The sequence below is a fragment of the Microcaecilia unicolor genome, chromosome 4 (assembly GCF_901765095.1).
Source record: "Microcaecilia unicolor chromosome 4, aMicUni1.1, whole genome shotgun sequence".
Taxonomy (NCBI): Eukaryota; Metazoa; Chordata; class Amphibia; order Gymnophiona; family Siphonopidae; genus Microcaecilia; species Microcaecilia unicolor.
Genome location: NC_044034.1, coordinates 326015508 through 326043035, shown reverse-complemented (window position 1 = coordinate 326043035; position 27528 = coordinate 326015508).

The following is a 27528-nucleotide window of genomic DNA, read 5'->3' as shown; positions in this document are numbered from 1 at the left end:
CTTCCCGTGCAGCACCAGCTGCAAAGGAAGGGCATGGGAGGGGTAGGAGGGGACGGGGGAAGGGAAGGGGAAAATGATGGGACATGCTGTATGGTGAGGGTTGGTGGGAGGGGGGTGGTGGTGGTGGTGGTGGTGGGGTTGAACACACACATATGCACTGAATGTAAAAAATAAATGTTCACTTACTTTCACCTAAAACTTGTTTCAATGAGTCTTTGTCTTGCTCTTACGCCAAGCTGGTAGGCATTGAGCTCTGCTCTGTGGGCTGGGGGTGGAGGGGGCTCCTCTTCCAGCTCATCTGGGGCCTCTTCTGGTGGTGGCTGTGGCTCCTCTGGGAGAGGCTGTCCTCTGCGCTGGGCCAAATTGTGTAACATGCAGCACGCCACAAAGATCTTGGCCACCTTTTCTGGACTGTAGAGCAGCTCTCCTCCAGACCGGTCCAGACAGCGGAAGCGGTTTTTCAATAAACCAAAGGTGCGCTCAATGATCCCCCGGGTGCTGCGATGTCTCCTGTTGTAGGTTTCTTCTGCCCCTGGTTGTGGGTGGATCAGGGGGTTCATGAGCCATGTCCTCTGCGGGTAGCCTCGGTCACCTTTGCAGAAAAGCAGAATGAGATAGATGAGTGTGTATCGCTTGGAGCAGGTACAGGGGGGGGCGGGGGGATTTGGATAGTGGGTTGTGGTGGAGGAAGCCAGGGCGGAGGGTTGCCCAGTGGAGGAGGTCTAGTATGGGTGGTACATGCATGTTGCACTTACCTAGTAGCCATCCACCAATGAACTCCCCTCGCTCGAACCTGCGGAAGATGCCCGAGTGCTGTAGGATGTAGGCATCGTGGCTGGAGCCGGGGTACCTGGCACACACGTCTAATATCTCCCCCTGGGCATCACATACAACTTGCATGTTCATAGAATGAAATGCCTTCCTATTTCTGTAGGTGGCTTCGTGTGCCCGGGGGGGTCTGAGGGCTACGTGTGTGCAGTCTATCACACCGATGACCGAGGGGAATCTAGCAACAGCATAGAAGGCGGTCATGTTGTTGTGCAGGGCCTGGGGGGTGGTGGGGAAAGTGATGTAGTGTGAGGTGTGAGTTATGAAGGCATCCAGGAACTGGGTGAGACAGTGTGAAATAGAAGCCTGGGTGAGGCCTGTGTTAGCAGCTAATACGGATTGAAAACTGCCAGTGGCCAGGACAGAGAGAGCGGAAGTGATTTTGAGGTGGGCAGGGATGGGGTTATTCCTACGTGTCTGGGGCTGAAGGAGGGGTGTCAGCTGCTCACACAGCTGACGAATGGTGGCCCTATCAAACCTGAACCTTGTTAGACACTGCTGGTCAGTGAGTTGTAGGAAGGTGGTGCGGGGCCTAAACACTCGGGGCCGTGAATACCTCCTGCGGTGGGTGGCCTCTTCGTGTAGCATGCATGCCACAAGTGCATTAAGTGCATCCATATCCCCACCACCAGTGCAAGTATTAGGACTAGTAGTCAAACAAACAGCAACACACACAGATCTTTCACTTCCAGCCACCACGCCCTCTGGCCACTCACTCGCCAAACAGTACAGGAACACAGAGACAAACGGAGGTCAGGGAATAGAGTATACACGTGGGAAGAGTGAATGGGGAGGGATAGGGGGAGGGGAAGGGGGCGATGGAGCAAAGGAGTAGGAGTAAGGAACGGTCAAAGGGTAAGACACAAAAAGAGGCAGGGCACACAGACGACCGTCACAGGTACTCAACACGCTCGGCTTTCTCTCTGCAACCACCACTTCAGCTCTTCCACCAACAATATCGCCACTCTCCAACTACACACAATCGCTAATGGGTCTAAAAATGCTTTCCCCCTTGCTCTGGTCGCTTTTATTTCGGGTCCATCATATTACGCCCATCTTCCCGCTCAACCAGAGCCATTTCGCTATTCGTTATACGTTGTACCCGTCCACGTCGTATCACCGCCCCTAACACGCCCCCGACACGCCTCTTATTTGGACGTTTTTACGTCCACGTACGAGCGACACGGACGCACTGAAACATTGCTTTCGATTATATGGATTTACTCGTTTTTGTGAGATTAACGTCCATCTCCCGATTTAGGTCGGAACTTGGGCGTTTGTCTCGTTCGATTATAAGCAGGATGATGGACGCTTATTTGTGTGTAAATTTCAAGCAGCTGTGATTTGAAGAAGGAAGGTGGCTTCTGGTGTTTGGAAGTAGGAAATATTATTGACATCATTTTATTTCTATTTTGTGCAATAACTAGGTGTGTTTGTTAATAATAAATATGGTTTGCAGAAGCTGTAATGTATGTATGTTAGTAGAGAAGAACATTACATGTTATAAAGATATTAGTCAGATAATATTTGTAATCAATGAATATGCATGAGATTTATTTGCATACAGTGGAGGCAGTATATGCAAATAGTTCTCATGCATATTCATTGGGGACATCCTGAAAACCCGACTGGGTTGTGGACCTCAAGAACCAACACTGAGCACCTCTGCTGTAAAGACTCCAAACTTTATTCCCATATAAAAGAATTGGTTAAATGATGCTATTGAATAATTGTACTTTTTTTAAATAGTTGATTCAAATTGGCCATGGGTTTCTTTAATGCATAGAAGAACAGCATTTTTTTTCTTTTAATGTCTTTATAAGCTAGTTTAAAGAGGAGTGGGGCGCATGTTGTGGGGGGTGAATATAATATGTGAAAATCACAGCCTGGCTTGCCACCCCAAATACTTCTGTCTAGAGACACCACTGCTCCTCTTGCCCTCTTTAGGGCAAGAGGAGCAGTGGTGTCTCTAAACAGAACTTAGACGTTGTTGCAATCACAGAGACATGGCTCAATGGTTCCCATGAATGGGATGCAAACATACCAGGCTATAATCTATTTAGGAAGGATAGAGAGGGTCGTAAAGGTGGAGGAGTAGCTCTATATGTGAGAAATGATATCACAGCAACCGAAATGACAGGGACCTGGGGTAAGGAAGAAGCGATATGGATCACCTTAAAAAGAGATGATAGAACCTCTGTCCACGTGGGTGTTGTCTACAGACCTCAAACACAATTGGAAGAATTAGATAAAGACCTGATCGCAGATATTCAAAAGTTGGGAAAGAAGAGAGAGGTGCTGTTGCTGGGAGATTTCAATCTGCCGGATGTAGATTGGAAGGTTCCGTCTGCGGAATCGGAAAGAAGTAGAGAGATTGTGGATGCTTTCCAAAGTGCTCTGCTCAGACAAATGGTCATGGAACCCACAAGGGAAGGAGCAACGCTGGATCTGGTGCTCACAAATGCGGATAGCATGTCAAATGTCCGAGTGGGTGCCCACCTGGGCGGCAGTGACCATCAAACGGTTTGGTTTGATATGACAGCTGAAGAGGAGGGTGGCCACTCAAAACTCAAAGTCCTGGATTTCAAGCATGCTGACTTTAGTAAAATGGGGGAATACCTAAGGAAGGAGCTGATGGGCTGGGAGGACGTACGAGAAGTGGAAGGATAGTGGTCCAGACTGAAAGAAGCTATAAATAGGGCCACAAACCTTTATGTAAGGAAAGTAAATAAAAGCAAGAGAAAAAGGAAACTGCTATAGTTCTCCAAGCAAGTGGCTGAGAAAATAAAGGCTAAAGAGTTGGTGTTCCAGAAATACAGAAAACCTCAAGACGAGGAACACGGGGAGGAATACCGGAGGAAACTGAAAGAAGCCAAGCGAGAGGTACGTCTGGCGAAAGCGCAAGCGGAAGAACAAATGGCTAGAAAGGTAAGGAGGGGTGACAAAAATTTCTTCAGGTATATTAGTGAAAGGAGAATGACTAAAAAGGGAATTGTGAGACTAAAAGATACTGCAAACCGCTATGTAGATAATGATGAAGAAAAGGCAAATTTGCTAAATAGATACTTTTGTTCTGTTTTTACTGAAGAAAATCCAGGAGAAGGACCACGATGGACTGGCAAAAGTTCATGTGAGAATGGAGTGGATATAGCACCGTTCACGGAAGAGAGTGTGTATCAACAACTAGAAAAACTAAAGGTGGACAAAGCCATGGGAACGGATGGGATCTACCCCAGGATATTGAGGGAGCTCAGAGAGGTTCTGGCGGGTCCTCTTAAAGATTTGTTTAATAAATCCTTAGAAATGGGAGAGGTTCCAAGGGATTGGAGAACGGCGGAGGTGGTCCCTCTTCACAAAAATGGTGACAGGGAAGAAGCTGGAAACTACAGGCCGGTAATCCTCACTTCGATTATTGGAAAAGTAATGGAAGCGATGGTGAAGGAAAGGATAGTGAATTTCCTGGAAGAAAATGAGTTGCAAGATCGGAGACAACATGGTTTTACCAAATGGAAATTGTGCCAAACGAATCTCATTGAATTCTTTGATTGGGTGACCGGAGAATTGAACCATGGACGTGCTATAGATGTTATCTACTTAGATTTCAGCAAGGCTTTTGACACGGTTCCCCACAGGAGGCTCTTAAATAAACTGGATGGGCTGAAGATAGGACCCAAAGTGGTGAACTGGATTAGGAACTGGTTAACGGACAGGCGCCAGAGGGTGGTGGTGAATGGAGTTCGCTCGGAGGAGGGAAAGGTGAGTAGTGGAGTGCCTCAGGGATCGGTGCTGGGGCCGATTCTGTTCAATATATTTGTGAGTGACATTGCCAAAGGGTTAGAAGGTAAAGTTTGCCTATTTGCGGATGATACTAAGATTTGTAACACAGTGGACACCCCAGAGGGAGTGGAAAACATGAAAAAGGATCTGAAAAAGCTAGAAGAATGGTCTAAGGTTTGGCAATTAAAATTCAATGCGAAGAAATGCAAAGTGATGCACTTAGGGAGTAGAAATCCAAGAGAGGCATATGTGTTAGGCGGTGAGAGTCTGCTAGGTACAGATGGGGAGAGGGATCTTGGGGTGATAGTATCTGAGGATCTGAAGGCGATGAAACAGTGTGACAAGGCGGTTGCCGTAGCTAGAAGGTTACTAGGCTGTATAGAGAGAGGTGTGACCAGCAGAAGAAAAAAGGTGTTGATGCGCCTGTGCAAGTCGTTGGTGAGGCCCCACCTGGAGTATTGTGTTCAGTTTTGGAGGCCGTATCTTGCTAAGGATGTAAAAAGAATTGAAGCGGTGCAAAGAAAAGCTACGAAGATGGTATGGGATTTGCATTACAAGACGTATGAGGAGAGACTTGAAGACCTGAACATGTATACCCTGGAGGAAAGGAGGAACAGGAGTAATATGATACAGACGTTCAAATATTTGAAAGGTATTAATCCGCAAACAAACCTTTTCCGGAGATGGGAAGGCGGTAGAACGAGAGGGCATGAAATGAGATTGAAGGGGGGCAGACTCAAGAAGAATGTCAGGAAGTATTTTTTCATGGAGAGGGTGGTGGATGCTTGGAATGCCCTCCCGCGGGAGGTGGTGGAGATGAAAACGGTAACGGAATTCAAACATGCGTGGGATAAACATAAAGGAATCTTGTGCAGAAGGAAGGGATCCTCAGGAGCTTAGCCTAGAATGGGTGGCAGAGCTGGTGGTTGGGAGGCGGGGCTATGCTGGGCAGACTTATACGGTCTGTGCCGGGGCTGGTGGTTGGGCGGCGGGGATAGTGCTAGGCCGACTTATACGGTCTGTGCCAGAGCCGGTGGTGGGAGGCAGGGATAGTGCTGGGCAGACTTATACGGTCTGTGCCAGAGCTGGTGGTGGGAGGCGGGACTGGTAGTGGGGAGGTGAGGATAGTGCTGGGCAGACTTATACAGTCTGTGCCAGAGCTGGTGGTGGGAGGCGGGGTTGGTGGTTGGGAGGTGGGGATAGGGCTGGCCAGACTTATACGGTCTGTGTCCTGAAGAGGACAGTACAAATAAAAAAGTAGCACATATGAATTTATCTTCTTGGGCAGACTGGATGGACCGTGCAGGTCTTTTTCTGCCGTCATCTACTATGTTACTATGTTACTTTATTCTGCTCTCACACTTCAGCCCTCCTTTAGCTTTTCTTTCTTTTCCCTTCATTAACTCTTCTTTCAGCTTCTTTCCTTCTTCTTCCTTTCCCTCATATATTCCTCTCTTTCCCTTCTTCAGGCTCTCCTCATTCCCAGATTCAACTGCTCTTCCACAGTTCTCAGCTTACCCCTGCCTCTCATACCCTTACCTTATCCCAGAATGTTCCCTTTCCAACTCATTCCTTTTCTCCTCCCTCCTATCCCCAGCATTCTTCCTTTGCCCTGACTGTCTCCCACTCTTCTAACATCTGTCATCAACAACTCTACCCCACCTCACCCATCTACTATCTGACACCCTTTGTCCAAAGAATATATACAGAACATGCTTCTCTTTCTCAAAGTTTTAACATGCGTCCCAAAAAAATGTTATTACAATGAATTTGTGAAAAGAACCCATAATACCGCCTGCAAATGGGGCAAAAATTCTGAAAATGAACTGAAAATATCTTGGCTGTGTACATCCTTACACATATCATCAATGGGCCTCTATCCTGCTCTGGAAGGACCATCTCTAAGAGTGGGTTATTCAGTTTCCAGGCTTGTGTGATCTTTGACCTCTGTGCTGAGAGACTCAATAAGGTGGGGGTGCGGACAATTAGCACCAAATTGTAGTAGTGGTTTTAGGGATTTGGACACTTGCTTGCTGAGAACAGGACTGAGATTACCAACTCATTTCACAAAGGCCACCAAACAGCTTTCAGATGATGATGGCTTTTGTCAGGACCAGCCTGGGCCAGAAATGAAAGACTCTGTAACCATGTTCTGGTTCCTCTGTTCCATCCAGTGCTCTTGTTTTCCAGTGTTATTCTTTTACAGTCTCTTGAGCCCAGGGCCGCCGAGAGACTAAGCTGGGCCCCCCCCCCCCCCCACTCCCAGGCCACTGGCGCTGCAGTCCCTGGTCTCACCTGCCTGCCCTTGGCATCGTCGACATCACCCCTCCGCCCGCCACCGGGCCCCCTGCATTAAAATTGGCAGTACCTCAGCTCCGTTTGGAAAGGCAGATCGCCGCCCTTTGGGCCTTCCCTTACTGTGTCCCACCCTCGTCTGATGTAACTTCCGGTTTCCGCGAGGGCGGGACACAGGGAGGGCCCGAAGTGAGGCGATCTGCCTTTCCAAATGGAGCTGAGGTGCTGCCAATTTTAATGCAGGGGGCCTGGTGGCCCGGTGGCGGACGGAGGGAGGGCTGTCGATGGAGCCGAGGGCAAGCAGGTGAGATTGGTGACTGCAGCACCGGCGGCCTGAACCCGGCGCCTGGTCCCCCTTGGAGGCCTGGAGAATTTTGTCCCCCCTGCCCCCCCTTCTCGGTGGCCCTCCTTGTGCCATATCTATGTAGAATGAAGTCCGTTGCTTACAAGTCATGGCAAAGTTCTAGAAGCTGTGTTGGTTTTTGACTCCTCCCTCTCCTTCTCTGCGCATATCCAGCAGATAGCCAAGACCTGTCACTTCTTCCTCTTTAACATCAGCAAAATTCGCCCTTTCCTCTCTGAACACACCACTCGAACTCTCGTCCACGCTCTCATTACCTCTCGCCTTGACTACTGCAACTTCTCACCGGCCTCCCACTTAGCCATCTATCCCCCCTTCAATCTGTTCAGAACTCTGCTGCACGTCTTATATTCCGCCAGAACCGATATACTCATATCACCCCTCTCCTCAGGTCACTTCACTGGCTTCCAATCAGATACCGCATTCAATTCAAGCTTCTCCTTCTTACCTACAAATGCACTCAGTCTGCTGCCCCTCACTACCTCTCTATCCTCATCTCCCCTTACGTTCCCGCCCAAAACCTCTGTTCACAGGACAAATCCCTCCTCTCAGTACCCTTCACCACCATCGCCAAGCCCCCTCCCTGCCCATCTTCAAGTCTTTGCTTAAAGCCCACCTCTTCAATGCTGCGTTCGGCACCTAACTCTTACCGTTCAGGAAATCCAGACTGCCCCAATTTGACTGCGCCTATCGGATTGACTGTTCACTTGTCTTTTAGATTGTAAGCTCTTTGAGCAGGGACTGTCCCTCTATGTTAAATTGTACAGCGCTGCGTATCCCTAGTAGCACTTTAGAAATGTTAAGTAGTAGTAGTAGTAGTTTTGTAGAAAAATGGATTCTTACTAGGTTCTGACACTTTTTATGAGGTTATCCATACCCGAGTATTCCAGAGCTAAAGAAGACATCTATGCGCAGGACCTATTCGCAGGATACTGATAGTTTTGCCCTTTATGTCATCCTTAGGATAGCCTGATAAAGGAGAGCATCGAGAAGATAGAAGACATTATCTTGATGAGAGCAGTAAAGACAAGGGTTGCGATGATGTTGTCAGCACAGACTTTCATAGGCCGTGTTTTAGTAAGTAATAAAGCATCTTTTAACCTGCTTGAAGGGTTTCAGGGTGAGAATCAAGAGCAGATCTGCATGGCATCCTTCCAATCAGTACAGGGTTGCCAATGCATAGAAATATTTTTTACTGGCAGATTTCCAGATTTTCATTGACAACCTAACTTGTATTTTACCAACATGATCTACTATCAACATTCTGTACATAGCTGGACTTGTTGGGGGTAATTTTATAAAGACACTAGGAAAAAAGGCCCGTTTCTGACACAAATGAATCGGACGCTAGCAAGGTTTTCCTCAGAGTGTGTGTGTTTTACAGAGTGTGTATGAGAGTGAGTGTGTGATACAGAGAGCGTGAATGTGTGAGTGTGTGTGACAGAGAGAGAGTGAATGTGTGAGTGTGTGTGACAGAGAGAGTGAGACTGTGTGCGAGAGTGTGTGTGTGTGAGAATGAGAGTGTGTGCCAGGGGCCCCCTCCATCCCTCCCTCCCAGTGCCAGGGACCGCCTGCCCCCCCTCTAAGTTCCAGGGTCCACCCACCCAGTTCCAGTGTTGTTCCCCCCCTACCTACCCAGTTCCAGGGTCGTTTCCCCCCTCTCCCCCTCCCTCCCAGTTTCAGGGTTGCCCCCCCTCCATCCCAGTTTCTGGGTCTGCCTGGCCCCCCTCCAAGTTCCAGGGTCCGCCCACCCACCCACCCAGTTCCAGGGTCATTGCCCCCCCTCTGTCCCTCCCTCCCAGTTCCAGGGTAGTTGCCCCTCCCCTCCCCTCCAGCCACCCACCTGCAACATTGTGAAGCTGACTCCGTGATGACGTCGAGGGCGGTGGACCTATCAGAGGCGCGAGGGCAGGGCCGAGAGAGATGGTTACAGAGCGACGAACCCAACGATCCTTACGAACCCTTCACTTCAGTGAAGCCACGGAGTCAGCTTCAGAACGTTAAAGGTGCCTTTTATTATAGTAGAGATTAATATATAAAATGCTAAATGCAGGTATGCAGCATAAAAGGCTCTTACTTTTATGCATGAAGTAATTATAGAAGCACTATGTTGTGCATTTTTGTACATGTCCCAGCTGTAGGTGTGTTTAAGGGAGGAGTTTGGTCAGAGATTTGTGAAGTATGCTTACATATGACATATGCTTATATTTATTTGATTTAACTGCCTTCCACCCACAGTATGACAAGGTGGTGCACAGAACATATGAACATTCTTAAAATAGGACTCCAAAAGATAGAAAGAAGGACAAGAGTAAACAAAAGAGGCAGGAGAGAGAAATAATAGATTTGCAGGAGACATAAGACCAAGTTGTGCCACCCCTGTGCTGGTAGAAGCATAAGAAACAGGGATCTAATTGGTGTCAAAAGTTTGGATGATGCCTGATATAAACTTAGGAGATTTCTATTCCTTAGATCAGTGGGAAGCATATTCCATAGTGTGGTATGTCCTCCAGCATTGACTTGTCTGTCTGCAATGGTACATCCTCCTGCAGCGTGTGATTGGTCCTTCTCTACTAATGTTACATTAAAAGTTACTTGTGTTGAAAAAAAAAAAAAAAAATATATATATATATATATATATATATATATATATATATATATATATATATATATATATAGATTCTAGATTCTATCCTCCACCAATTACCTATAAGGTAATAAGATTTACATTTGTAAGAAAAAGGGGGAATTAAATATTATATTTGTGAAATTACATTAACCTGCACTGCAAGGTTTAAGAACATGTGCTCGGAACATAAAACACCATATATTCAACTTTAAAAAGGTTTATTTACAATACAGGTAATGTAATAATGTTACAAGCGAGAGGTAGTTTTTAAGAATCTTGCTTACAGGAGAAATTTGCGACAAGATAACAGGTCTGAATCATAAATTAACTTACAAAGTATGTTGTCCAGCTTAGTGATGATCACATGAGGCATAGGTAACAGGAGTCCAGAGATCCTTACAGCAGCCCATGGTGGGGGGGGGGGGGGGGGGGGGAAGAAAAGAGCAGCAAAAGAGAAGAGAAGCCCAGAGAGGAGCGTGCTCCTGGCTTTTATAATGTTCCTATGGAAAACTTAGGGGCAACTGAGTCCTGGGTATTGTAGTTTGCAGGGAAGCTTGGTCACTTGCTATAAGCCTTTTGTCTGCACATGTGCTGGTGTCTTGTCTGATAGTTGATGGGGGGAGGGGGGCAGATACACATCTGATAAGATTTGTCTGAGGTAGCCAGCTGTATTTCTATAGGTGATCAGTGTCTTTTGTTTAGCCCCAGCCTGAATCATTGTCTGTGAATAGGTAGATGGGCTTTCAGTCTGAGTCATAGGTGGAGTCTTTTGTTACTGCAGTCTCTGTGGCTACTGTCCCATCTTTGAGCTTTTATTATGCTGATGCACGGATATTCTTCACACCCAGCCAAGCTTTTGTTCAGTCTTCCCGGTGGAAGGAAGAGAGGAACTTGAAATCTCTTTGCAGCAGAACCTTTTATCTTTGTATCTGATCTAACAAAATATTTAAACAACTCTGGTATCATGCTACACTAACACCTCCTTCTGTAGGGCTAAGTCCTCTGGATTGCATGTCATCAGGAGTGCTGAGTACTACTCGTAACCTGCCCCTCCAAGTGCTTTCCAGGCAGTAAAAATCCTTCTTGTAGCTACCTCATAAGGTTAATGTGAAACAATCGAGCAAGATATTAGTCCAACAGTCCAACTCTACAATTATGCCGCTTAGTAATTACACTTTTAAACAGCTCCACAGACTCTTAGTCCTAACAGAAATGCTTCTGTCACACCCCTCACCTGTTTCTAGAAGCTCCCAATGAGCTCTGACAGTCTCCCATGCCTCTGGAGTCTGTTTTACTTCTGGGAACTCAGCACTTCCTTTATAGGCCTGCTAGCTGGGATTGATTGATGACATCATATCCTGCCTGAGAGTATTTAAGGAAGTTCTCCACTCTCAGCCAGTGCCCCGGCAACAGGCTTCTTGGTGTCTTGCTGACTCCAGTGGTATTGCATTGTTCCTGCATTCCTGCCTGCCTTGTTCCCATGTTCCTGTCTGTCTTGTTCCTGTCCTCCTGCATGCCAGCCTGTTCCTTCCTAGCCCCGTTCCAGTGTTTCTGTCTGTCTGTTCCAACCTTGCCCTGCTTCAGAGACTCTGTCTGTGTTTCTGCCTTGCCCTGTTCCTGTGTCTGCCTGTCTATCTTTGTCTTGCCCTGTTCCTGTGTCTCTGCCTATCCGTCCTTCTTTTTCCCTGTTCATGTGGTTCTGCCTGTCTGCCCTGTTCCGGTGTCTCTGCCTGTCTGTTCCTGCCTAGCCTGTTCCAACATTCCTGCCTAGCCTGTTCCAGAGGTCCTGTCTTGCTTCAGCATTCCAGCTAGCCTGTGCCTGTCAGGCCTTGCTCCAGCTAGCCTGAGCCTGTCGGGCCTTGCTCCAGCATTCCAACCTGCCTGTGCCTGTCCAGCCTTGCTCCAGCATTCCAGCCAGTCTGTGCCTGCCTTGACCTCTGGCCTGTACCTGACTTTGTTTGCTTGCTGCATGCCTTGACCTCTGGTCTACTCTTTACCTTGCCTGTCTTGACCCTGCTCCTCTTCCAGTTTGTGTTTGCCTTCAGCCTATCCTTGACTTTGTCTAGTGGCAGCATCAGCTGTCATCAGTGAGGGCCTGTGCTGCGCTTGCATTGTATAGAAGGTACTGACCTTGCTACAGCCCAAGGACTCACTTTCTTCGAATCATGATAGCGTCTTGTCTAAGCTGGGAGATTCTGCATTCATATGCAAATTTTTATATGCAAATGATTTATGAATGGATCAATATTCAAAGCAATTGTATCAGCCAGAAATGGCTCCTGACTAGTTACAGGGCCCTTTTACAAAGGCGCGGTAGGCTCTACGTTTGTGCAGCACACACCAAAACGAGACTACCGCCTGGCTAGAGCACACCCTGGTGGTAATTTCAGATTTGGCGCGTGTCCATAACTGCTGGAACAAATTATTTTTTTTATTTCCCTCTGCATGCGGTGTTTGCGGCATTAATCAGCAGTTGGCGTGCGCTGACCGGTCACCACACGTGTAGCGCATGAGCCCTTACCGCTAGATCAATGGGTGGTGTCAAGGGCTCAGGCCATAGTTGTTCGCTGGTTTCAATTTTACTGGAGGCCCTTTTCTGGCCCATTGAAAAAAAGCCCTTTTCCCTTGATGCTGTAAAAACTGGCCCGGTGCACGCTAAAAACACATGCCTACACTACCGCAGACCACTTTTTGCCGCAGCTTAGTAAAAAGACCCCTAAATCGCTTGTTCAAGGCTAAGTGGTCATTTGGGGCTGAGTCAACACTTGTCCGGTTAAGTGCTGATATTCAGCATTTAACTGGACATGGTCACCACATAAATAGGACCGCATAAACGTTTGTCCTATCTTTATGTAATGCCCTGTGGAGGGGCATAATCGAACGGGGGCGTCCATCTCTAACGACGGCCCCGTAAAGAGGCATCCCCGACAGCATTATCGAAACAAGATGGGCGGCCATCTTTCGTTTCGATAATACGGTCAGAGCCTGCCAAATCTCAACATTTGGCTCGACCTTAAAGATAGCCGCCCTTAGAGATGGCCAGCATTGGTTTTCGCTGATAATGGAAACCGAGGTCGGCCATCTCAAACCGGCCAAATCCAAGACATTTGGTCATGGGAGGCGCCAGCATTTGTAGTGCACTGGTCCCCCTCACATGCCATGACACCAACCGGGCACTGCCGACACACCCCCTTGAACTTTGACCGGCCCTGCAACGGAAAGCAGTTGAGGGCGGCCAAAATCGGCTTTCGATTATACTGATTTGGCTGCCCTTAGGAGAAGGGCGCCCATCTCCCGATTTGTGTCAGAAGATGGGCGCCCTTCTCCTTCGAAAATAAGCAGGATAGCTAGTTAAGTGCTAAACATCTCACTTAGGAGCCCTTTTACTAAGGCACTCCTAAAAGTGGCCTGTGCTGGTGTAAGCGTGTGTTTTGGATGCGCACAGGTCCATTTTTCAGTGTGCCTGGAAAAAAGGCATTCTTTTGTGGCCAAAAATGGATGTGCTGCAAAATTAAAGTGAGCAAGCGTCCATTTTTGGTGTGAGACCCTTCCACCACCCATTGACTTAGTGGTAAGGTCTCACACCCTAACCGGGCAGTAAGCATCAGTGCGCGTAAACTGCCGATTACCGCAGGGTAAGTACCACACAGTAGAAAATAGAAAATATTTTCTACTGTGCATTTTGAACGCGCATCAAAAATGGAATTACCACCCAGGGTATGTGGTAGCTGGGCGATAGTTCCAATTTGATGAGCATTGGATGCGCATAGGTGCCTACACGCCTTTGTATAAGGGCCCCTTAACTGGCTGTGCTGTAGCCGGCTCTGCAAACCCAGAAATTCAATGCTGTAGCCTGGACATGGCCCAGCATTGAATTTCCAGGGATAATGCTGGCAGCGGTCAGGAAAATACTGAGCGCCACTGACCGAATATCGATTCCCTTATCTTACATAACTCTGTTACCTGTATCAATAATTCTCAGTTTTCTTAAGTAACACTGGTGTCTGTATCACAGGTAATCATGGTATTCCTGTTGAGCATTGGATCAGTTGTGATATATTTCTTCATCTCCAGGTTGTAAGTAGCTCTTGTCTTCACCAGATCTCATTAGCTTCAATATGTTTCTTGCACGTTGTATCTAATCTTTTATTTTTTTATTCAATGTATTTGTTGAGTATTGTGAAACATTAACCCCCCCCCCCCCCCCAAACTTTAGTATATGGGACAAATAAGTATACAAAACTATAATATTTTCATCAGTTCTCATCCTCTGCTGAGATAGAGGTTCCAGGTGTTATCCAGCGTCTCTTGCTCTCCTTCAACCTGAGCTAATGGCCCTATGGTAGCAGACTAACAGTATTTGGAATGCTGTGAATGTGGCCCTTACCACTCCTGCTAGACTTGTCCACTCTGACTGAGTCTGTTCCTGGAGGGTTCATCACATAATGTAAGGCCTTGAAGGACTACGCTGCTGAGATGCGTTGATGATGGACACAGCATCTATTGATTAATAGAGAAGCACCAATGTGTGGGTCAGACTCTTCATTTGCACATGAAGTCCAAGTCCACTACAGATAGAAAGTGTCTGGCTGGGCCGGAGCGGGAGGCTCCTCTGTCGGGAGGAGGGGGTCTGGAGGTCCATTGGACTTCAAGCCCCTCGGAATGTTTGACAGGTGTGGGCCTTTTTTTTATAACAACTTTTGTCAAACAACTTCTGCAGGAGGATTGTGGCTTGGGCGCATGTCCAGCACAATCCTCCTGCAGAAGTACCCCTGTGATCATAGCTAATAGTGCACATGATTTTGCATTCTATTAGCTTTGATCATAGTGGCGTTACTGCCCCGTGCTGTTCCAGAGCTAATTTTAGAGCACTGATCATCTGCACATAAATGCTGAAGAGGCATGCCAAGAAGGCACCTACTTTCCTTTATAGAATACTAGTGTAACAGTGAAAAAGCTTACTTATAATATAGGTGTGAAGACACTTTTTCCAGCCATAAAGCTAATGTAAACGTGTGCTCCTAAGTTTCAGAGATATTCTAAGCTATGCATGCAACTTTGCAACCCACACATGGCCCCCCAGACTTCACCTATATGTATGCCTACCTGTAAAATACACATTATGTAGGACACATGCAAGTGGAATTTTGGCATATGCAATTGTTTGTGCACATATACACGCGTGTATACTATTATTCTGATTTACATGTGTAATTGGTGCATCACTGTGAGTGTGGACTTTTCTAGAATTGCCCTGCATTACCAATGGTGTTTTACTTTACCCAGCAAGAAAAAAAGAAGGTCTGAACAGTTTCCATGAAAAGCCAAAGCACAAAACAAGGGTAGAAATAGAGAAAGTTCCAAAAAAACACAGGCAAACTAGAAGAAACAGCTTCTAGTTTGCCAATTGCAGTAAACCACAAAGAGGTAATCCAAGTGACCCTACACGGGCTGTGTTTCTGCATAAAGCCTTCCTCAGGGGTCATTGGAGATCAGACCAGAGACCTTCGCTACTTGTGGAAAATTGGAGGTATTTCAAAGCACTGAAAAATATCTGCTTTAAAACCTAAAAACGCTTCTACACAGTGCCGCAGGCAATCTGCTCAACAAGAATTCTGCCCTTCTAGTTTGCCTGTGTCTTTTGGAACTTTCTCCAAAAGGCGGCTGAGGGGAGATATGATAGAGGTCTATAAAATAATGAGTGGAGTTGAACGGGTAGATGTACAGCATCTGTTTATGCTTTCCAAAAATACTAGGACTAGGGGTCATGCGATGAAGCTACAAAGTAGTAAATTTAAATGAATCTGAGAAAAAGTTTCTTCACTCAACGTGTAATTAAACTCTGGAATTCATTGCCGGAGAATGTGGTAAAGGCTGTTAGCTTAGCAGAGTTTTAAAAAGGTTTGGACGGCTTCCTAAAGGAACAGTCCATAGACCATTATTAAATTGGACTTGGGGAAAATCCACTATTTCTAGGATAAGCAGTATAAAATGTTTTGTACTTTTTTGGGATCTCGCCAGGTATTTGTGACCTGGATTGGCCACTGTTGGAAACAGGATGCTGGGCTTGATGGACCTTTGGTCTGTCCCAGTATGGCAATACTTATGTACTTATGTACCGTTGTTTTGTGCTTTTACTTTACCCAACAGTCATCACCATCACTGAACATTAGGCCTCTCTTTTTACAAAGTACCCATGAAATCAGTTTTAGTCTCTCTCTTACTGTCTCTTTATCCACTATGATATTTACATCTCTTATTATACTTGTGTTGTAGAATTGCTCTTGTAGAATCTCTGTTGATTGATATATTCAATATCATGAGCTATCTTGAACTTTAGTGGTTAAGTGGCTTAGAAATGTTGACATCCTATGTCTTTTTCTCCCAAAGTCCTCTGCAGTACTGTGAGAATTCCCGGAATGCCACTTTGACTGTGGATGTGTCCTTCAATATCTTCTTCCTCTTCTACTTTGGTCTTCGGGTAAAGTTCTCTTTCAGCTACCTGTAGAAATGACTAATTTCCAAATAAAGTAACTATTTAACCATTTTCTTCTGCACTTTCCTTCGCCCCCTGGCGCATTTAACCTTCTGCAATGATGCATTTCCTGTTTCCGTGAGGGCGGGACACTGTGTGAGGGAAGGGAGAAGCTGGAGGCGAGCCCAAGTGCTTTCTTCTTCACTGACATCGTTGCCACTGAAAATAAAAAGGTTAAACGCACCGGGGGGGGGGGCAAGGAACGGGGAAGAGGGCTGTCAGTTGGGGAGCTGAGAGCTGAGGGCGGGACGGAGGGAAAGCTGCCTGCATCATTGCACCGGTCCTTCGTTTGGGGGGGCAATGCCCCCCTCGCCCCCAAACTACGCCCATGGATAGGAGTGTACTTTATACAGTCCTTTTTTCCCAATCAGATATGCGGGCACTGGCACTGAATACTACTGGTGCCCATATAACTTTCAGCTTTACTTTGACTCTGTCCCTGGACTGCCCTGGCACTGCCTGGACTGTGCCAAAATCCAGTGCAACTGCCGCATTAAGTGCTGCTCAGTATCGGCATCCAGCCCACTCAGCATGGATTAAGCTGGCAGGAGCATCTCCTACTTGCTTAAACCATGCTGAATATTGATTTATTTATTAGGATTTATTTACCGCCTTTTTGAAGGAATTCACTCAAGGCGATGTACAGTATGAATAGATCAAACATGAGCAACCATGTTGGGCCAGCGGTAGTTCCGGAAGAGCAAGCGGTAATCCCATGTTGTGCTTACTGCCGCTCTGTAAAAGGGCCCTTCAGTTCCTTACTTTAGGAGACCTGTTATAGAATGAGGGGGTAAAGTCTCTACACAGTATCCAGAAAAAACGGGACCGCCAACATTTGTCCAAAACCCCCCAAAACATCCTACTGCAGCAGAAACTTCTGCCTGAAATTCAAGACATTTCTGAGAACTTTATTTTTCAATAGGATGGAGCTCCAGCACATTGAGTTTGTAAAACAGTTGAGTTCTTAATTAATGAAACCTCAGAATTCATTGAACTCAGTGGTGTTGAAGACTTTGTGAATAGGCAATTACAGCAGTAAAAATATTCAAATAACAATAAAAAGAATGGTGTGGTATACTACTTACAATGTCAACACAATACGTAATAGAACATTTTAATTGACAGTGTAGGGTATAAGTAAAGATGGAACATATAGATCGATAAGAGAGTAAGAAGAATTCTCCGAGGACAAGCAGGCTGCTTGTTCTCACTGATGGGTGACGTCCACGGCAGCCCCTCCAATCAGAATCTTCACTAGCAAAAGCCTTTGCTAGCCCTTGCGCGCCAATGCGCACCGCGCATGCGCGGCCGTCTTCCCGCCCGAAACCGGCTCGTGCCGGCCAGTCTTCTTTTGTCCGCGCTCGGTACGGTCGTGTTACGCCGTTCGCGCCCCTTAAGTTGACCTCGCGCGTCTCTTTTTGGTTTTCACTAACTAAAAAAAAAAAAAAAGGATTTTGGAAGAGGACCTTTTCGGTCTTTTTCCCTTTCCGCTACTTCCAGTTTTTGCCCCGGTAAGTTTTCTTTTGTCTTCGGGGTAGGCCTTTTTCAGGCCTCGGGTCAAATTTTTTCTTCCCCTCGTTTTTGGTGCCTACCGCAATTACGAGTTTCGATTTCGCCGGCGAGATTTTTCCGCCCATGTCATCGAAGTCTCCCAGCGGCTTCAAGAAGTGCACCCAGTGCGCCTGGGTAATCTTGCTCACTGACAGGCACGCGTCGTGTCTTCAGTGTCTGGGGGCTGGGCACCGCCCGCAGGCCTGTAGTCTGTGCGCGTTTTACAAAAGCGGACTCAGGTAGCGAGATTAGCCCAGTGGAACGTTTTGTTCTCGGGCTCCTCGTCGGCATCGGCATCGGGAGTATCGAGTGCATCGACGTCGACAGCGTCTAGACCTCCGTCCTCGGCCGCGACTGCATCGAGTGCATCGAGGCATCGACCCTCTGCATCGGGGCTGAGACATCGGACGACTGCATCGGCGTCGGTGGTACCGGGACCTCCACTTCTGCTGATGTCGTCGGACGGTGGTACTTCGACTGGAGTGCAGGTGAGGGCTGTCCATTCCCCTGCTGGTGGCGGTGAGTCTTCGGGTGGGTCTCCCCCTACCCTGAGGGCTCCTGCGGTACAGCCCCCCCGAGACCGACCTTCTTCGGCCTCGGCCCCGAGGAAGCGACGGCTGGATTCTACGTCCTCCTCATCGGTGCCGGGAAGCTCCGGTGACATGCTTCGTCCCAAGAAGTCGAAGAAGCATCGACACCGGTCCCCTTCCCGTATCGGCACCGAGAGCTCTGGGTCGCCGAGGGAGTCGGCACCCAGTAGGCATCGGCACCGAGAGGACCGCTCACCCTCTGTTCAAGAGGTGTCGATGCGCTCCACTATGGACAGCCCGGAACAGCCTCCACGCCCGGAACAGACTCTGACATCGACACCTGCATCGGCTTCCACGTCTTTCTCCACAGCCGCTCTGCACGAGAGTCTCCGGGCCGTTCTCCCAGAGATTCTGGGAGAGCTGTTGCACCCTTCCCCTCCGGTACCGGGGGTGCTTGCGCCACTGGTACCGTCGAGTGAGGCACCGGCTGGCCCCTTGCCCGGGGTGAGGTCTCCGACATCGGTGCCGCGTGCAGTACCGACTGCGGTCGCCTCCCAGGAAGGCTCCCCGACGACGTTGGCAGAGGGAGCTTCGCCGGTGCGGGCAAGGGAGTCTACCTCTCGACGCTCCCACCGTGGCCGTGATTCCACGGAGTCGAGCCGGGCACGGCTTCAGACACAGGTCCGTGAACTTGTGTCTGATACCGAAGGTGAGGCCTCGTGGGAAGAGGAGGAGGACATCAGATATTTCTCTGACGAGGAGTCTGAGGGCCTTCCTTCTGATCCCACTCCCTCCCCTGAAAGGCAGCTTTCTCCTCCCGAGAGTCTGTCTTTCGCGGCCTTTGTCCGGGAGATGTCTACGGCCATCCCCTTCCCGGTGGTTGTGGAGGACGAGCCCAGGGCTGAAATGTTTGAGCTCCTGGACTATCCTTCTCCACCTAAGGAAGCGTCCACAGTACCCATGCATCATGTCCTAAAAAAGACATTGCTGGCAAACTGGACCAAGCCACTAAGTAATCCCCACATTCCCAAGAAGATCGAGTCCCAGTACCGGATCCATGGGGACCCAGAGCTGATGCGCACTCAGTTGCCTCACAACTCTGGAGTTGTGGATTTGGCCCTAAAGAAGGCTAAGAGTTCTAGGGAGCATGCTTCGACGCCCCTGGGCAAGGACTCTAGAACCTTAGACTCCTTTGGGAGGAAGGCCTACCATTCCTCTATGCTCGTGGCCAAAATTCAGTCTTACCAGCTCTACACGAGCATACACATGCGGAACAATGTGCGGCAGTTGGCGGGCTTAGTGGACAAGCTCCCCCCTGAGCAAGCCAAGCCATTTCAGGAGGTGGTCAGGCAGCTGAAGGCGTGCACAAAATTCCTGGCCAGAGGGGTGTATGACACCTTCGATGTTGCGTCCAGGGCCGCTGCTCAAGGTGTGGTGATGCGCAGACTCTCATGGCTGCGTGCCTCCGACCTGGAGAATAGGATCCAGCAGCGGATTGCGGACTCACCTTGCCGTGCGTATAACATTTTTGGAGAGAAAGTCGAGCAGGTGGTAGAGCAGCTCCACCAGCGGGATACCGCTTTCGACAAGTTCTCCCGCCGGCAGCCTTCAGCTTCTACCTCTACAGGTAGACGATTTTTTGGGGGAAGGAAGACTGTTCCCTACTCTTCTGGTAAGCGTAGGTACAATCCTCCTTCTCGACAGCCTGCGGCCCAGGCTAAGCCCCAGCGCGCTCGCTCTCGTCAGCAGCGTGCGCCTCAGCAAGGCCCCTTGGCTCCCCAGGAAAAGCAAGGGACGAGCTTTTGACTGGCTCCAGCAGAGCATAGCCGACATCCAAGTGTCAGTGCCGGGCGACCTGCCAGTCGGAGGGAGGTTGAAAGCTTTTCACCAAAGGTGGCCTCTCATAACCTCCGATCAGTGGGTTCTTCAAATAGTCCGGCAAGGATACACCCTCAATTTGGCCTCCAAACCTCCAAATTGTCCACCGGGAGCTCAGTCTTACAGCTTCCAACACAAGCAGGTACTTGCAGAGGAACTCTCCGTCCTTCTCAGCGCCAATGCGGTCGAGCCCGTGCCATCCGGGCAGGAAGGGCTGGGATTCTATTCCAGGATCCATGGGGACCCAGAGCTGATGCGCACTCAGTTGCCTCAGAACTCTGGAGTTGTGGATTTGGCCCTAAAGAAGGCTAAGAGTTCTAGGGAGCATGCTTCGGCGCCCCCGGGCAAGGACTCTAGAACCTTAGACTCCTTTGGGAGGAAGGCCTACCATTCCTCTATGCTCGTGGCCAAAATTCAGTCTTACCAGCTCTACACGAGCATACACATGCGGAACAATGTGCGGCAGTTGGCGGGCTTAGTGGACAAGCTCCCCCCTGTCAGTGCCAGGTACTTCCTTGTGGAAAAGAAAACAGGGGGGATGCGTCACATCCTAGACCTAAGGGCCCTGAACAAATATCTGGTCAAAGAAAAGTTCAGGATGCTTTCCCTGGGCACCCTTCTCCCCATGATTCAGGAAAACGATTGGCTATGCTCTCTGGACTTGAAGGACGCCTACACGCACATCCCAATACTGCCAGCTCATAGACAGTATCTGCGATTTCAGCTGGGCACACGTCACTTCCAGTACTGTGTGCTACCCTTTGGGCTCGCCTCTGCGCCCAGAGTGTTCACGAAGTGCTTGGCTGTAGTAGCAGCGGCACTTCGCAGGCTGGGGGTGCACGTGTTCCCATATCTCGACGATTGGCTGGTGAAGAACACATCCGAGGCAGGAGCTCTGCAGTCCATGCAGATGACTATTCGCCTCCTGGAGCTACTGGGGTTTGTGATAAATTATCCAAAGTCCCATCTTCTCCCAGTGCAGAGACTAGAATTCATAGGAGCTCTGCTGGATTCTCGGACGGCTCGTGCCTATCTCCCAGAGGCGAGAGCCAACAACTTGTTGTCCCTCGTCTCGCGGGTGCGAGCGTCCCAGCAGGTCACAGCTCGGCAGATGTTGAGATTGCTGGGCCACATGGCCTCCACAGTTCATGTGACTCCCATGGCCTGCCTTCACATGAGATCTGCTCAATGGACCCTAGCTTCCCAGTGGTTTCAGGCTGCTGGGGATCTAGAAGACGTAATCCACCTGTCCACGAGTTTTCTCAAATCTCTGTATTGGTGGACGATTTGGTCCAATTTGACTCTGGGACGTCCTTTCCAAATTCCTCAGCCACAAAAAGTGCTGACCACGGATGCGTCTCTCCTGGGGTGGGGAGCTCATGTCGATGGGCTTCACACCCAAGGAAGCTGGTCCTTCCAGGAACGCGATCTGCAGATCAATCTCCTGGAGTTACGAGCGGTCTGGAATGCTCTGAAGGCTTTCAGAGATCGGCTGTCCCACCAAATTATCCAAATTCAGACAGACAACCAGGTTGCCATGTATTACATCAACAAGCAGGGGGGCACCGGATCTCGCCCCCTGTGTCAGGAAGCCGTCAGCATGTGGCTCTGGGCTCGCCGTCACGGCATGGTGCTCCAAGCCACATATCTGGCAGGCGTAAACAACAGTCTGGCCGACAGGTTGAGCAGGATTATGCAACCTCACGAGTGGTCGCTCAATTCCCGTGTAGTGCGACAGATCTTCCAGGTGTGGGGCACCCCCTTGGTAGATCTCTTCGCATCTCGAGTCAACCACAAAGTCCCTCAGTTCTGTTCCAGGCTTCAGGCCCATGGCAGACTGGCATCGGATGCCTTCCTCCTGGACTGGGGGGAGGGTCTGCTGTATGCTTATCCTCCCATACCTCTGGTGGGGAAGACTTTGTTGAAACTCAAGCAAGACCAAGGCACCATGATTCTGATTGCTCCTTTTTGGCCGCGTCAGATCTGGTTCCCTCTTCTTCTGGACTTGTCCTCCGAAGAACCGTGGAGATTGGAGTGTTTTCCGACCCTCATCACACAGGACAAAGGGGCGCTTCTGCATCCCAACCTCCGGTCTCTGGCTCTCACGGCCTGGATGTTGAGAGCGTAGACTTTGCCTCTTTGGGTCTGTCAGAGGGTGTCTCCCGCATCTTGCTTGCTTCCAGGAAAGATTCCACTAAGAGGAGTTACTTCTTTCTATGGAGGAGGTTTGCTGTCTGGTGTGACAGCAAGGCCCTAGATCCTCGCTCTTGTCCTACACAGACCCTGCTTGAATACCTTCTGCACTTGTCTGAGTCTGGTCTCAAGACCAACTCTGTAAGGGTTCACCTTAGTGCAATCAGTGCATACCATTACCGTGTGGAAGGTAAGCCGATCTCAGGACAGCCTTTAGTTGTTCGCTTCATGAGAGGTTTGCTTTTGTCAAAGCCCCCCCGTCAAGCCTCCTACAGTGTCATGGGATCTCAATGTCGTTCTCACCCAGCTGATGAAACCTCCTTTTGAGCCACTGAACTCCTGTCATCTGAAGTACTTGACCCGGAAGGTCATTTTCTTGGTGGCAGTTACTTCAGCTCGTAGAGTCAGTGAGCTTCAGGCCCTGGTAGCCCAGGCCCCTTACACCAAATTTCATCATAACAGAGTAGTCCTCCGCACTCACCCTAAGTTCTTGCCAAAGGTTGTGTCGGAGTTCCATCTGAACCAGTCAATTGTCTTGCCAACATTCTTTCCCCGTCCTCATTCCTGCCCTGCTGAACGTCAGCTGCACACATTGGACTGCAAGAGAGCATTGGCCTTCTACCTGGAGCGGACACAGCCCAACAGACAGTCCGCCCAATTGTTTGTTTCTTTTGATCCCAACAGGAGGGGAGTGGCTGTAGGGAAACGCACCATATCCAATTGGCTAGCAGATTGCATTTCCTTCACTTACGCCCAGGCTGGGCTGGCTCTTGAGGGTCATGTCACGGCTCATAATGTTAGAGCCATGGCAGCGTCGGTAGACCACTTGAAGTCAGCCACTATTGAAGAGATTTGCAAAGCTGCGACGTGGTCATCTGTCCACACATTCACATCTCATTACTGCCTGCAGCAGGATACCCGACGCGACAGTCGGTTCGGGCAGTCAGTGCTTCAGAATCTGTTCAGGGTTTAGAATCCAACTCCACCCCCCTAGGCCCATGTTTTTTCTGTTCCAGGCTACACTCTCAGTTAGTTGGAAAATTGTTAGGTCAATCTCAGTTATGTCCTCGCCGTTGCGAGGTCCAATTGACCATGTTTGTTGTTTTGAGTGAGTGAGTGGGCTAGGGATACCCCATCAGTGAGAACAAGCAGCCTGCTTGTCCTCGGAGAAAGCGAATGCTGAAGGTATTCTCCGAGGACAGCAGGCTGATTGTTCTCACAAACCCGCCCGCCTCCCCTTTTGGAGTTGTGTCTTCCCTTCTCTTTGTCTTGCTACATATGAGACTGGCTGGCACGAGCCGGTTTTGGGCGGGAAGATGGCCGCGCATGCGCGGTGCGCATCGGCGTGCGAGGGCTAGCAAAGGCTTTTGCTAGTGAAGATTCCGATTAGAGGGGCTGCCGTGGACGTCACCCATCAGTGAGAACAATCAGCCTGCTGTCCTCAGAGAATACCTTCTACAGGTATGTAGCATTCGCTTTAGAAAGTAAGGTGACTGATTTAAAGAAAGTTGCACATGAGGTCAGAGAGATATTGACCGCTAATTGGCTTAGACTAGGAAGAAGACAGTGTGTCTGATAAGACCATGGGAGTTAGCCGGGCTGAGTCCCGTGGTTGGCGCTGAGCCCGGATTTTCAATGCCGGGACGCTTCTGGTGACTGGCATTGAATATCCTGTTTATTTTTGGCCAGTTTCAAACCAGCCAACTCAATATTCAGTACTGGCTGGTTAAATTGAAGCCAGCCAAAGATAGGCCTGCTATTTCAGCAGCCCGATTTGGCTGCCAATTGTAGCCGGCGATGCGCTGAATATTAGCAGATAGCTGGCTATATCACACAATATAGCTGGTTATCTGCTAAACGCTGACTGTGAATATTCGTCAGGAGATCACGGCTATCTCCCGCTGAATATTCACAGAGAGCTGGTTAAGCGCTATTTAACCGGCCAGGAACTGTTCCTAGCTGGTTAAATAGTGCTGAATTTCAGGAGTCTTCTCTATGATTACACCTGCATGTACTGCTGATAGGGAAGCAGTTCATGCTTTTCATCATAGTATCCTTATTTAGCTTGATTTACCCTTCCACTGTATTATACTGAAAATGCATAATTAATTAATTCTAGCAGACTTTGTGCCACCTGACACTTTTGCGTACTTTTTTTCTGTTTTTTTTCCCTTTTTTTTAATAGTTCATTGCTGCTGATGACAAATTCAGGTTCTGGATTAAACTGAATTCCATTATTGATTTCTTCACCATCCCTCCCATTTGTGTGTCATTTTATTTGAAACAAAATTGGCTTGGTAAGTCTGCTTTGGAGACCCTTTCTTATGATTAATTCCTTTTCTGCCTCCAGGATTTTCTTATTCTGTTCCCAAGTCCTCCTTTCTCTTATTTGTATACCCTTATTCAGGGCTGGTTTAGCTATAGCGCAGCTACAGTGAAAACTAACCCAGCAAGAAGAGTGGGCGATTTTCAAATAGCCCTTTAATCTGTGTGAATGACTTTTGGAACTAACCCTTCTTATGATGTACAATTATGTGTTTTTATTAGGTTGTTTTGAGATGATGATTGCTGAATTAATTATCAAGATCTTGGTGGGAGGGAAAGTGGGGAGTGGCAGGCTAGGGGTATGAAAGATAATGGGGGAAGAGTTTTCCTGGGGAGCTCAGTAGTGTTGGCCTGGTCCTAGTGGGATCTAGTGTTTATAATAGAGAACAAAAAAGTCACATACACCTCTGATAACATCCAAAGAAGGGATCTATATGTGGTCTTCAAATCTCCTGTGCAAAAACCTTGGATAATTTTTACATTGATACAAAAAAGGTTTTCATCAGGTCTGCAGCTGAAATAGCACCAGAACACTGCTGTGGCATCCTTTCACCCATGAGCTTAACTGAACATCATTCACCCAAGTATCTTTCATTTGTACAAAGCTGCAGATAGAGATCAGACTCCTGAAACCTAGAGACCCAGCTATGTATCGTACGTTTGCCACCAGTTCTTACTATGTGGTCTTCAGCAGGCCATTCAACATTCCTATATGGGAACAGAAATTGCCCAAATTATGTGGACTGTGAGTCTATCCTCAAAAACACTTATGCACTTACAATATACTAGCGTAAGTCAGCAGTTATACAACAACATTTAGATTAGCCCACTTATGTCACATGAACAGCAAGTACAAGTGGGTGTGTGTATATGCAGCACTTCACTGTGTAACTTACAGTATTCTGTAAGTTATGTATGTAAATGGTGGACACACCCATGCCTCACCCATGCTCCTCCCCTGTCAACGCCCCCTTGAATTTATGTGCTATGTCAGTTAAGCACATGATATAGAATGCCACTGAGCATGTGACTGAAACTATGTGCATAACTATAACAGTAATATTCTTGCACATGATGGCATTCTATAACTTATGTGCACAATTAGGGATCCTTTTACTAATCTGTAGGAAAAAGGGCCCTGCGCTAGAGCCAGGGACTGTTTTTACTGCACACCAGGGCCCTTTTCCGCAGTCATTAAAACCCCAAAACAAAATGGTCATGCGGTGATTTAACTCTCACCGCATGGCCATGTGGTGCCACCCATTGAGGTGGCTATAAGGGCTCGGGTGCTAACCTGATGGTAAACGGGCATCACATTGTGATGAACAATTACCGCTGTGTTACTGCCATGCAAGCCATTTCCAGGGGTTTTCTTTTTCCCCCAGAAATGGTGCGCGCTCAGGGCAGGACTACCGCCAGCCATCTTGTTGGGCTAGCGGTAGTTCCAGAAGAGCGAGCAGTAAACCCGTGTTGGGCTTACTGCCGCTCTGTGAAAGGGCCCCTCAGAGCCTTACTTTAGGTGACCTGTTATAGAATGAAGGGGTAAGGTCTGTACACAGTATCCAGAAAAAACGGGACCTCCAACGTTTGTCCAAAACATCCTACTGCAGCAGAAACGTTTGCCTGAAATTCAAGACATTTCTGAGAACTTTATTTTTCAATAGGATGGAGCTCCAGCACACTGAGCTTCTAAAACAGTTGAGCTCTTAATTAATGAAATCCCAGAATTCATTGAACCAACAACTCAGTGTTGTAGAAGACTTTGTGATTGTGTCAAGGGTGAAGGAGGACACTTTGAACAGAAATTATAGATTGACTAAGAAAACCCCCCATTATACTAATGTATTTTCAAAGGTCACACTAATTTTTTAAACAGTTCCAAAATATTTTGAAACTATGTAAAGGATCCTATTATTGCCAGACACCATGTAGCATTACTGCCTGATCAAGCTCAACTGCCAAAAGCTGATCCAACTCTTGATATCCTTAAACTCCATATAAATGTATTATACGAAATGAAGGATGGGTGTAGGGGGTCATTGCTAGAAAACATCAAAGAATCAATAAGAAAGAGGAGCAAGTGAACTTGGGTTGGAGCCAACAGCCAGCAAATTAAGCCCAGATCCTTCAGTGTGAATAATCTTGCCCTCTTCTATGAAATGTCCATATGTAAATATGTTCTCAAATATTAATGAACCAGTATTTAATAATATTCATTGAAAAAGTACTGTATAAGACTTCATAAGTTGAGTCTCAGATGATGCGTATCAATGACAACTTTATTCTGCCTTTCATTCTTACATATGCTACAAGTCCTCCCTCAAGTCACCGGTTTTCTCCATTTTCACTTTGAATCAGAGGTCCATAGGTTAGAGGTAATCTGTCAGCCTGCCTCACTGCTCTCTTGCTCTAAACCATTTCTTACCAATACATGTTCAGTGCTTGCTCTCTTTCTCTTCGCATTGCTGGTTAATGTGAGCTTGATATCTGTTATTTTGGGGGCTCCTAAATAAGGATTCTTTTCCATTTCTTTATAGGCTTGCGTTTCCTGCGTGCGCTCAATCTACTGGAGCTTCCAAACATTTTACAGTTCTTAAAAGTTACCAGAAGCTAGTAAGTTCATTTT